Below are 13,444 nucleotides of genomic sequence, written 5' to 3'. Positions count from 1 at the left end.
GGTTATTGCGCCCGGCGCGTTACACTTCGCGCCCGGCGCGGGCTTCCCCTGATGCTCAATGTGCTCGCGGCCTTGAATTGCGCCCGGCGCAATTCTAAATTGCGCCCGGCTCGAGGTTCCCAAAGGCTGAGAGTACTCTATTTTATGCCCGCCCGGCGAGATTAATACGGCGCCTGGCGCGGTTGCCTGCTCTGCTCCTTAATTCTTTTGTTTTCCACTCCTTTAACCCTTTTTTTCCTCAATTCTCTACTTGAATACCTGCATATACAAAAGAAACCAAAATGAGAACAATTATATGCAATGATACAAAGAATGGAAGAATTTGATCATTAAATCTTGTATAAGTCTCATCCAAAAAGAGGTAAAATTGAGACTTAACAGTGGTTTGTGGGCGCTTTTGAAATATAAAATGCATATATGCAACAATAAGTAAGGAGGAATAGCTTTCCACCTACAGTGGTGCTTTCCTTCTTTAGTGTAGAAACTATTAGCAAAATAATTCAATCATATGCCTTTACTATTGCAAAAAAATCGCCTTCACTGCTGGTTGCTTACCTATTCGGTATACAAACCATTAAAAAACACAAAAGAAAAGACCTCACAATCATAAGTTTTTCAATTTCATTTTTCTATCATCAAGTTAAGGTTTCATACCGTAGAGTTTACCTTTAAATAAATATACCTTTAAATGTTTCTCTTCTTGCATGCTTGACTTGACAAAGGGCGTACAAATTAAGCCCTAGGTCAGAAACTTGTTATCTCCCTTCACAAGTGTATCAAATCGTATAATTAGTTCAATAAAAGTATGAGTATCGTTTCCCAAGGGACTTGCGCAACACTTTACAAATTCACTTGTTATACTAACTACCAAAAAGAAATAAGAGTTTGATTTGCTGTAGTAAATAATATAAGCAAATAATAAGAATTCTTTTTGGTATTTTTGTAAATACTTGGGGTGCAAAACTTGATTCAAAAGCAACATTAATAAATGTTGGAGTTTGACTTCACTAAACCTTCCTCCCATGGTTATCACTAAGCTCACAATAGTTATGATTTAGGATTTATCAATCACTCTCAAAAATAACCAACCCTAATCTCTTACAAGTTGGTATCTAAGTTGCTAACTTAAACTATCAATCTCTTGCATAGTTTAACCAAGAAACCAACTTTAAAAACTAGAGCTTAAGAAAGACCAATGGCATTTACTCTATCTCTAGTAGTAAGCACTATTAGCTGCTCTATTTCATTTCAAAGGTTCAAAATCATTTCTCAATCTCTTAAAAACCTCAAGTTCAAGTTAAGGGTGGTCAAGTCATAACAAGCATTATACATAAAAATAGAACAATAAAACTGAATAACAATTGAGATTGATTACTTAGAGTTTACACATGAGAATGAGTTTAGTTACATTAAACCCCAACAAGGGTGAGATAATTAGCTACACATAGACATGTAGAACTCTACAAAATGATGAAGAAAGGAAGAAGCTTAATCTTAAAGGTTCCAGAGCTCTCCAACCGCCACACAGACTCCAAGAATGATTCCTCATGTTTTTCTCCTTGAAAATCTCTCTTTTAGGTCATAAAAGCTTTTGTCTTATGTGAATAATGACATGTCAGCACAATTCACACTAAGCATGAGATGCCATTCTAAGCTTGAAGAATAGGTTTGTAAAGAAGTGATTTTTTGGAACTCTCACGCTCAGCTTGAGGATTGAAGTTTGTTTCAGTGACTCTCTGCCAAGCTAAGGCTAAGGTGGATCTAAGGCTTAGCCTGGAGACTTAACCAAAAATTTCTTCTACTTTGAGTTCACCACTTTTTCCTTTGCTTCCTTCCTTCTTTCTTAGCTTTCTTCTAAACTACAAAATAACAACCAAATACTTGTAAGTTACCAAAAAGCATGATTCAAAGACAAAATGTGATCACCTACCAATTTATATATGTTTTAAGTTAAAAAAAAGATCTAAAGCAAAGAAAATTGATATAAGTGCCCCAAATTAGGCCATAAACTTAATGTAATCATAGCACTTATCACAACACTTATACTAACTACTTAGACCATGTTGTAGGGCTTTCAATACATAGGAAATCATAATTAATTAGTAGTGTTTGTTCTTTCACTTTTATCATAGTAGAAATTTCATATCTGCAAAATTGTAATGGGCAATTACTTTCTAAAAATGTTGTTTGCAATGTTATTGTGCATTTGGCATACTAAACGATTCATTGATGGATTCAACTCTCCATCTCATGTGAAATTCATTGAGAAAGAGAGATGAGCACTCCTAAGCTTCAAAAAAAGCCTTCGATATGACTTTGGCATGCTGTCTATGGGAGGGAAGATGAAAATAATAGTTTGTTACACATAGAAAGGCATTCACTACAACTATGAAACAAGTCATGTACACGTCTTCATCTTTGTGGTTCAGAAATGCATTATTTGATAGGTACAATCAATATCACTTCATTGATTCACTTACAAAAAATTGAACATGTGGATCTTAGCCATAATTCTTTTATATGATTATCTATGGTTAATTTTCTATATTGATGTTTATTGATATGATTTGAGTAATCCATGGATTCCTATGAGAACCTTAAGAAAATGAATTTGGATAATTATGAGAAGATATTATGAGTATGGAATTATGCAAAAATGAGATTGAATTTGTGTAATTGATTGTATAAGAAACATAAATCATGAGAGAGAACAATTGTAAATAAGTTATAATGTGAGTCAATTGTTAATGACTAAGGTGTTTGATGATAGTGATGTCTAAGGAATCAATTTGTGGTATTAATAACGTTGCTAAATTAGTTAAGTTATTAATGTAAATGCTTAATTTGATAATGATCTCTTAGTGATTATGGCTAAGGTTTCATATTTGGTTAGATGATTTCATAATGATCATTGTGCTAATTGATATATATGATTGAGTATGATGAGTGAATATGAAATTGTGATGTGATGATGAATGAATGTTGCAAATGGAACAATTTTGGCAAATTGTGTATATGGTAACATGTATGTATAATTAATAACTATTTTGAGTATGACAAATCTTACGTGTGACAAATCATTGAATGGAAAATCGTTGAGCATATGTATACATTGAATCCATAATATGAAAGAGTCTATGTGACATATGTAACGACCCGCCATGGTCTCTACACTTCGTGGAATCGCACTAATATTAGTGAACTAAGAGAAATATTAACATTGGACAACTCATAGATACAAACATATATATAAGAATAAAATAACTAAGTTCTATGTACCATAAATATAACATCATATATTTACAGTCATTCCAAATAACATCATCCTAGTGTCAGTCAAGCACAACCAACAACTACCTAAGAAGGTAGCACTGACACTAGGACAAAACTCCTCAACACGCAGCGGTCACCTTGTTGCAACCCAAAAATTTTCGATCTCGCGACCTATAGTTTAGACATCCTTTTAAAAGTCTCATCAATTAAGGAATGCCCGGACACCAGACTAATCCTTAATTAATGGTTTTGAAAAATGGTTCATGGAGTCCCCACCAATGTTTTACTCAAAACATTGGAAAAAGAAAAGGTTTTTTAAAAAAAAGAATCCAATAATGGCCTTGATAACCAGAATTGGGTTCGGGGGTCGGTTACGTGTAGGGAAGGTATTAAGCACCCCTATAACGCCCTTAATTGGTACCCTATGTTGAAGTTAGAATTATAAATGATAATAATAGAAATATTAAATCCCTTTTTATTAATAATTATTTACATGCTTGAAATTTAAATTATACAATTAACCCTAAAATGTCTACATGATTTTTTTATTATAACAATAATTATTATAGATAAGAAATAAAAAAGAGAGAAAGAAATTAACTGAAATACCTTTTGAATGAGCTCTACTGGATCTTCAAAACAGGAAGATTTTAGGTGCTTTGTGGCAACCCTTCACACTACAAATGCCTCACAAAATCTCAAGAAATACAAAAGAGAGAGGGAGAGAGAAAAAGAGAGAAATTTCGAGCTCTAAGGAGTCTGGACGAAATTTTGGAGTCCTGAAAACTGTGCCCAAGCTGTCTATTTATAGACTTCAAAAACTGTCTAGAAAGGCCCGTTCCAAAATCAGAACAGCCCGTTCTAGATATGACCGTTCTGTGTAAATTATATAACTGGAACGGCCCGTTCTGAAATTGGAACGGCCCGTTCTGAAATTGGAACGGCCCATTCCAGAAATAAAATCAACACATCCTTTGGTAGACTGGAATGGGCGTTCCAGACAAGGATCTTTAGGCTTTTTTTATAACTTGGAATGGCCCGTTCCAGTTTAGGAACGACCCGTTCCAGTTTAGGAACGACCCATTCCAGTTAAAGTTTTAGCCCTCTTTTGAAGAGTTTGGAACGGCCTGTTCCAATCTTGGAACGGCCCATTCCAATCTCAGAATGGCCCGTTCCAATTTAGGGTTATTTCCCCTTTTAGAAACTTGGAACGGCCCGTTCCGATTTTTAGAATAGCCATTTTCAGTCTTCTAAAATTAGCTTATTTGGGCTTTTAGGCCTTCTAAAGTCCTATCTTGTTGTTTGCATGCTTTGGGAGCTCCTTCCCTTCATAAAAGAGGTTCATTCCCTTGTTTGTATGCCCCCGGACGAAATTGGGTGTCTACACACCTCAACTCCAAGCTAGCCTGACCTGCTCCCACACCAAGTATGATCATCGCAGTTCCACCACATAGAAACAGAAGGGTAAGCTAGAGTTCAAAAATCAATCATACAAGTATAAAACAATAATTTATACTACACAATCATCCAACTATCAGTCATGTTCAAAGAGTCACACCATGCATTCTATCCAATACTACTCATGCATAAAATACAATCCACCAATCATGAAGCCAAACACCACACACTTCATCATATTAACAATCATGCAATAAATGCATCTCATGACAGATATCAATGCATATCAATCATCTAATGCGTCACCAGGCATACACCTAGGAGATCTCCCTAACAACAGAGCAGTATAAGTGACATCCCATCATATCGAAACCACCCCAACCGTTTTCGCGCCTAATGCGCCCGCTCGATCATAGCTAAACAAGATATAATCCTCACTCAGGTTTACTCGGATGATGTCACTTACACAATTCGAAGTCCAGATCCACCGTCAGGTATAGCACAACTAGGTACAGGCTTGCCTTGACCTTGGCATGCATTACCAAGTCACTTGTGGAGTTCGCCCGCCGACTATTTGCAAGGATCCATGCACCTTCCAGAGTACTTGGTTAAGGGAATAACCCTTGACCTCATAGCCCGCTCCAACACTAGCTAAGGACTTAGAAGAGACTCACCCAACCCAGTGGCCTACTTGAACACCACTCTCCCAAATCTAATGGCCTATCTGAGCACCACTCTCATATATCAGTGGCCTATCCAAGCACTACTCTCAAGAAACTCTATGTGAGCTCTTCCAGTTCGAAAATATTTTTCCTCTCCTCAAGTCCTAGGCTAGACTCATGCCATAAGGCATCACATGCAATTACACATCATCCATGGTCTACCCACCATCATGATCAACAATCATACACATGTCATAAGACATCACATGTAATAATGTATCATACATCATACATGGTCTACCCACCATCATGATCAACAATCATACTCATATGAACATATACTCATGTCATATCATATTTAACATTCATATATATCATTACCAAGCATACATATGAATCACACCTCATCATACATCATATATCATACATACATGATCTAAAACTTCAACTTTAAACATGCATAAGCATCAATTTCAATCCAAAAATATCAAACCCACTCACGCCCGGCACAACCAAATCATGCCCGACCTAACATCCAACCCGAGAGCCCTAAGCTCTTCCATGCCCGTCGCGCTCAACTTGCACCCGACCTAATCCCATTCAGAGAGTTCAAAAACTCATCCGAATCAACATATCCAGCCACATGCAAACACAAAACACAATGCACAGGTTCTATACAACACAAAACCAACATGCATCCACCCGATGCATCAAAATCACCAAAAACCCAATTTTTCTCAAAACCCCGAAAATGAGATTTTCTTCAATCCATATATGGATTCTCAACATTCATGCATCAATTGAGTTTCTAAACTCACATGCAACCTAAACAACAAACATTCTAGCTTCCCTCACCTGAAGATTGACTCAAAATAGTCAATAACTGAGGAGAAGTAGAATTCCCTTTTGAAGCTCAACCTGGAACTTCAATCCTCACAAGCAAGCTTCCTAGTCTGAATTTCAAGGAAAAGACAGAAGACATTAGTGATCTAGAGGAGAAAAAGAATCATATAGAGAAATTTGGGAGAGAAAGGAGCTCACAGACCCAGAGTCCTTCTCTCAAAAACTTCTCTCTAAAAACTTCACTTTCTCCTCAACCACACAAACCCTTATTTATAGAAGTTCAAGAGTGCCCAGAATGGCCTGTTTCGAATCCAGTTTGGGAACGGCCCATTCTAGGCTACTAAATCACCCATATTGGGCTTTTGGGCCTTCTGAAATAACTTACTACATTACAACATGCATCACATGCATGTAAATCAACAAATTGTTAACATGCTCTGCATTTACATTAAGATTGGTACCACATGTATCCAAATCAAGAGTTCGTGTCCATTCCATTCCATACTAGCATGTGTCTGGATTATTTATGATTGATACGTTATTAACAAGTAATTATGTTGGTAGTGAGGATAAATGAATATTTGTGATAGTTTATCATTAATCTCATTATATTGTATGATTGAAGTGGGGTTTAGCTATTTGTTTTTTATTCAATGCCATGAGCTAGAATGAGAAGTTTCTCACTCTCATTGTTTTCATGTCTTGATTGTATGAATGTTGTTATAGGTAATGCTCATCAGGATCTTTATGATAGCGGTGACAAGGCATAATCCTTGTTTTATGAGTGCTTTGATAAGACATGTGACATTGAGGCTTAGATTAGAAATAATATTTTTATTAGTTTTTATGATAGGATTCAAGTTTAGTTTTTTATTTCCACTTAATAGGGAGTCTGTTTCATAGTTTGTTATGTGATACTCCTTACCATATGTTAGAGATTTCATTTGGATAATTTGTGTATGGATTTGGATTAATATTTATAAATATGTTTTAAGAAATTTTAAATTTATCTATGTATGTGAGCTAGAGGGTGTAGCAATTCTTAGTTATAACTATTGTTGATTGGTTGCCAATAAGTTTCTCAACCACTCAATGTTCGTACCAGTCATCTCTGGAGCTACAAACTCTAATTCCATAGTTGATCTAGCAATAATAGATTGCCTAATTGATCTCCATGCAATTACACTATCACCAAGTGTAAACACATAGCCACTAGTGGATTTTGTCTCATTCGAATCAAAATCCAATTAGTATCATTGTACCCTTCTAGTGCAGTAGAAAATCCACTATACTTATACCATAATAGGTACCTCTCACTAGTACAAAAGAGGCATTTTACGTCGGACATTTTGAGCTTTTTACGTTAGAAAAGACATTGACGTAAAAGCGGGAGACGTAAATTTTTACGTCAGATCTGCAATACTTATGTAAATTTAATTCGAACATCATGGAATCTGACGTAAAAAAGTAGTAAAAACAATAAAAAAAAATATAAGAATGCAAGCAGAACGGGCCGTTCTGCTTGTAGAACGGCCCGTTCTCCAAGTAGAACGGCCCGTTCTTCTTGGAGTATAGGTCGTTCTGCTTGCAGAACGGGCCGTTCTACAAGCAGAACAGGCCATGCTGCTTCGTAGAACAACCCAAAAGAAAATGCCAACGACCTACACAAATAAAACAACCAAAAAATTGAATAAAACAGATAGCCACAGTAGCAATGCGAAGTAGAAAAGTATTAATGAAACCTTGATTCATACCTGATGAGCAGCAACAATGTGCGAATAAGTAACAAAGAGTTCATCCCTCTGCAAAAGACAAAAAAACGATTCAATAACAAAGGAGAGGGAGAGGGTTTACAGAGAAAAAAATGAAAAGTGATGAAGAGTGAATGCGCGCGTTGTGCCTCGCGCTCTCTTATTCAAATTTGCGTCATTTTTTACGTCGAACCTGGTATGGTCCGACGTAAAATGTCAAATCTACGTCGGACACAACATACTTCCGACGTAGATTTGACTTTTTACATTAGACCCTACCAGGCCCGACGTAAAAAAGTTCACAAAATTACAAAAATGCCACCACATTTTTTTTACGTCAAATTTTCATATTTCCGATGTAAAAGAGGTGACGTAATATGCTTATTTTCCACTAGTGTCTCAAATATTTCAAGAGTCTTGTAAGTGCTTTCAATGGTCTTGATTGGGTCTATTAGTATATTTACTTAATCTACCTATTATATAAGTAATATAATGTCAAGTATAGAGAAATGAATTAGATGCAGTAGACTCCTAATTCTTTGGGCATAGTAAGATTGAGCAACAAGGTCTCCTCTATTTTTCTTTAAGTGAGAGTTAGCATTATAAGGGGTACTCACTGACTTCGAGTCATAATAATCAAACTTCTTGAGAAGTTTCTCAACATAGTGTTCTTAGGATAGTAATATACTATCTCTCTTCCTTATGTTTTTTACTCCTAATATTACATTTGTTTCTCCCATGTCTTTCATATTTAAATTAGATGCCAAAAATGATTTAGTTCTTAAAACTATATCAATGAATGTATATAAAATTATCATGTCATCCACATATAAACATATTACGACACAATTGTCATTCACATATTTGGTGTACACACATTTATCAACATCACTAGATTTAAAACTATCACTTAGCACAAAATCCTTAAACTTTTCATGCCATTATCGTTGCTTATTTTAGACCATAAAGAGATTTAAGAAGTTTACACACTTTGTTTTCATTGTTAGGAATCACATGCCTTTTAGGTTGAGAATATATATCCCTTCCTCTAGGTTACAATTTAAGAAAGTCATTTTCACATCCATTTGGTGAATTACTAACTTATAGATAGTCGCTAAGGCTATCAAAACATGAATAGAGGAAATCATAGCAACTAGAGAAAAAATGTCAAAGTAATCTATGTTCAGTTTTGGACTAAAAACTTTAGGCAGCAATCTAGCTTTATACTTGTCTATAGATCTATCAAGTTTGTACTTTTTCTTAAAGATCCACTTACATTTAATAAGTTTTGCTCCTTTTGGTAAATAGTCCCTATCCCTTTCCCACAAACACATTATTCTTAGTCATAACAATTTTGTCAAACTCAAAGTAAACTTTAACCCTAACTTTATTGAATAGTGCTATAGAAACTTGGTTAGCTCTAATAGTGGGCACATGTAACACACCACTGGAAGCTAGTGTTTTCCCAAATGTGAGTTTTCAAAGTACCTTTTCTTTCCCAAGCTCCAAAGTAGCACTAGAGTTATCAAGGTAAACATATTCTTCTATATTTTTTTACAAAAGTGTAGAAGGTAAATGCACTTTTGTTAGCATAGTATGTATGGTAGCTCCAAAATCAACTACCCAGTTGCTCATATTGGTCATAACATTAACTTGAGAAATGACCATAGCAATAATATCATCTCCTTCAACTAGGTTAGCCCTAGATAGGCTTAGGAGGATTATCATTTCTCATCATTTTATATATACAATGAGATGCATAATGTCTTGGCTTTCCACACACATAAAAATTTCCTTTTTTCTTAAGGAGAGGTTAGATGCAACATTTTGTGGGACATTATTATGAGATTTATTTTTCTATTGTGATCAAATTTGTTATCATACCTTTTTTGAGTTGGTGGTTATCTTCCACAATATTTGCTTTATAGATAGTGCCTTCAATATTGCAGTAGCACTTTCCTTCTTGTGGGTTTCTTGTATATCATGATATGAGTGATCAAGTTTGATAGCAATATCTGCTTGTTGTTTATGAGTGATAAGTAGTTTAGATACTCATTATCCAATGTAATATTTTTAGCCTTTAAATCCTCAAGTGGTCTATGGTACTCATTGATTAGAACTTTGATGTATTTTTCTTTGATTATTGTCCAACGATAATAGTTGTTAATGATGAACATTTGCCTTACCATGTCCTTAATAGTATATTTGAGGATCGACAGTATATTTGATGATGCAAGTTCCTAAATATCTTTGTTTTCCTTATAGGAGTAGTACACATCAAACAAATCATTAAACAACGTACTCAATAAAGTGTGACAACATACCTTATTGGCTTGATTCTAATCTTGAATCTATATTTATTGTTGCCTCATAAAATGGTTTTGGAGCGGTAAGGGTGAACATAACTCCATGCATGTCAAGTAACATAAGAACACATTCTTGTTAGGGACGAAAGTTTTGACCAAAAAAGACTTTAATTTTGGAGGCACCATGCAAAGGCTCGACATACATCCAAGTAGTGTGAGAAGGAGTAGCGGGTGGGTTGGGGATCATGTTGTTAGCCATGATAAGTCCTTTAGATTATAGTAAAAATAGCTCACAAATAAATTTCCTACAGTGTACTAAACATCGTTTTAAAGGATTTATTCACAATATCTATACAAGTCTCCTATGATACTACAAAATTAACAAGAAAAAAATTTAGAACCTAGAGCGAAAAAGAGAGAGATATACAAGAGAGAGAAGAGGGACATCAACTATTTTGCAATACAATAAAATCGTTACTCTCTTGAAGACCCTTAATTTTTTAAATTATTTAAAAATAATATTAAAAATGACCTTAAAATTTGTGAGAAGCCCATGTATCTCGGGCATAGGGGGCAAATCAACTATTTTGCAATACAATAAACCCACTTGGTCCATGTACATGGGCACAAGCCTCATCACTCTTATTAGCCTTTTTGTATGTTTATATTACAACTTAATATATATATATATATATATATATATATATATATATATATATATAAACCATTTTTCAAATGCGATACCGTATATAGAATATAACTATTTTATTTGATCTATATAGAATATAACTATTGTAATACCTTATATACCATTTTTCAATAATTTTTCATAAAATATAAATTCAACCAATATAAGTATTGTATTTGATCTTTTACTAATTGGATAGTATACAAAATTGCATACAATTATAAATTTATTTGGTAATTTATCATATCACTTTATTTTACGTATAAAATGATATTAAAAATACATGTAAATAACTATTGTTAAATAACAAATTTAGAAGAGTCCAAATCATTTGAAATTCAAAATATATGATCATGAGTGTAATATCCTCAAATACAATAGTTGAATCAGTTAAATCTTCATTTTATAAAAAATTATTGAATATCATTTCACCAATTTGGCACTATGGTGTCATCTTTATTTTATATGTAGATATATAAATATATGCATACTAAACACAAAAATAATAATAATGTCCCTTGGTATAGTAGACGCAAATTTGTTTGTTAAAATAAAATTTTGGTCCTTTATTTTTAATTTATATTAGGTTTCAGTTTGATATCTTAAGTTTAAAAAGTTAACTTTATTTCCTTAGAATATTTTTATTGGTAAAATTAGTTCTTCCATTAATTTTTTGTGCAACAATCCAAACACACCATAATGATAAGGATATAGTGATTTGTACATGTGTGAGATTGTATAGTTGATGATTATTTAAAGGGAAAAAATTATAATGCATATACTGATTAATAAGATGCATCTACTTTTCGATATCTCATCACAATTAAAAAAAAATCTTTCATAGTTAAGTGTATTTGACCTAAAATAATTTAGGGATGAGTCTCCTTCTTGGAAGTTTTTCAAAAAAAATACAATGAAGATAAAACATGGTAAAAAGTATCGCATGTGTTGCTTTGTAGGATATGTCTGAGCATCTCAGAAAAGACTACCTATATCGAATTATGATAAACCAGGAGTTGTGACTTTGCACCAACAGTATTAGTTACAAATCATGTGACATTCTCAGTTTCTCACAACTTCTTACGTATTACTAAATGGACAAATTAGTGAAAAAATTGACAAAAGAACCAACTAAATCTAATATAGATACTTAAGGACCAAAACGTGTTCTTTTATTTTAGATTTTAAATACTTAGTTAATAGAACATGTGTCCAAAATAACAAGTTCACGTGGAGTAGAAAAAACAACTTCAAATATAAAATTACTAAACTTGTTAATAAATTTTAATATTATTATATATAGTATAAAAAAGCAAACACTTTGCATAATTTTTTTTTTAAATGAGTCGAGCCCATCCCATTTCTAATTAATGTTGTCATAACAAAACATTGTAAAATATATTAGTAAATGTAAATAAATTGTAAAGCTTAAATTAAAATAGTGAAAGTAATGTTTACCGGTCATAAAAAATGATAAAATGATAAAATTGTGTTAATAAATTCAAATACGCAGTACCTTTTAATTTTGATATTTTGTGGCATTTATCTCTCTATTTGGTTTATAAATTTTAAACTCGACAGTGATTAGCTAATATATCCGTCAAGTAGTCCAAGTAGTGTGGAAAATAACAATGAAGGAGAAGACTGAATAGTTTTTCTACCATGAGTCTCTGAAATTTCTTTCAAAATTTAGTTAGTGGATGACCCAATAGTCAGTCAACCAAGACCACGACTTGTTGCCTATGGCTTTGTGCATCAACATATTGCTCTTTAGGTGAAATTGATGTGAATGCATGGGAGAGCTTGTGTTTTGGGGCTAGAAATTGGGAAATTTAGTTTAACATCACATCATGAGTTGAAATTTGTGAATTTATCTTTTTCATTTATATATTATTCAATACATCTAATTCCTATTGAAGTTTGACGTGTATAATTTGCTTCACTCATATTCATATAGTAGAGAGAAAATGAAACCTCTCAATATTGATGATAATAACCTATGTCAAGTGTTGATTTATCAATATTCGCAATATGTAAATGAATATTTAGCTTTTCGGTTTTGAAGCTTGCTTTGAGGAATGTGTAGAAAACTATGTAACATGCTTCGCGGGGTAGAATATTAAGCCAGGAGTCTAAAGTCATCCATTAATGGAACATTAAGAGAGGGACAAATGATTTCTTTAAGTAAATTTCTTCACAAAGAACTTTAAGAGAGAAAAACAAAATAACTTTTATATAAAGAAAAATTATTCATCAGTTAATTTGAAATTCACTTTTACTGACTTTTCAAAAATTTCATTTTCAATTCAACCCTAAGTTAATTTATTTTTTTACTAATGGCATAAGCTAGATTTTCAAAAATGAATATCTAGCTTTTCCACCATCATTTTCCTTGAACCTATAGTCATTGAAAAATACGGCGATAAAAATAAGCAACGCGAAATGGGTGCAATCTCTTTCAACAACAATTCTTCAAGATTTTATTAAATTATTATTAAACATGTATAATATATGATAATTTTT

This window comes from Cajanus cajan, chromosome 1, assembly GCF_000230855.2.
Source record: "Cajanus cajan strain Asha chromosome 1, NIPB_CcT2T_4, whole genome shotgun sequence".
Classification (NCBI taxonomy): domain Eukaryota; kingdom Viridiplantae; phylum Streptophyta; class Magnoliopsida; order Fabales; family Fabaceae; genus Cajanus; species Cajanus cajan.
This window is presented reverse-complemented; position numbering follows the sequence as displayed.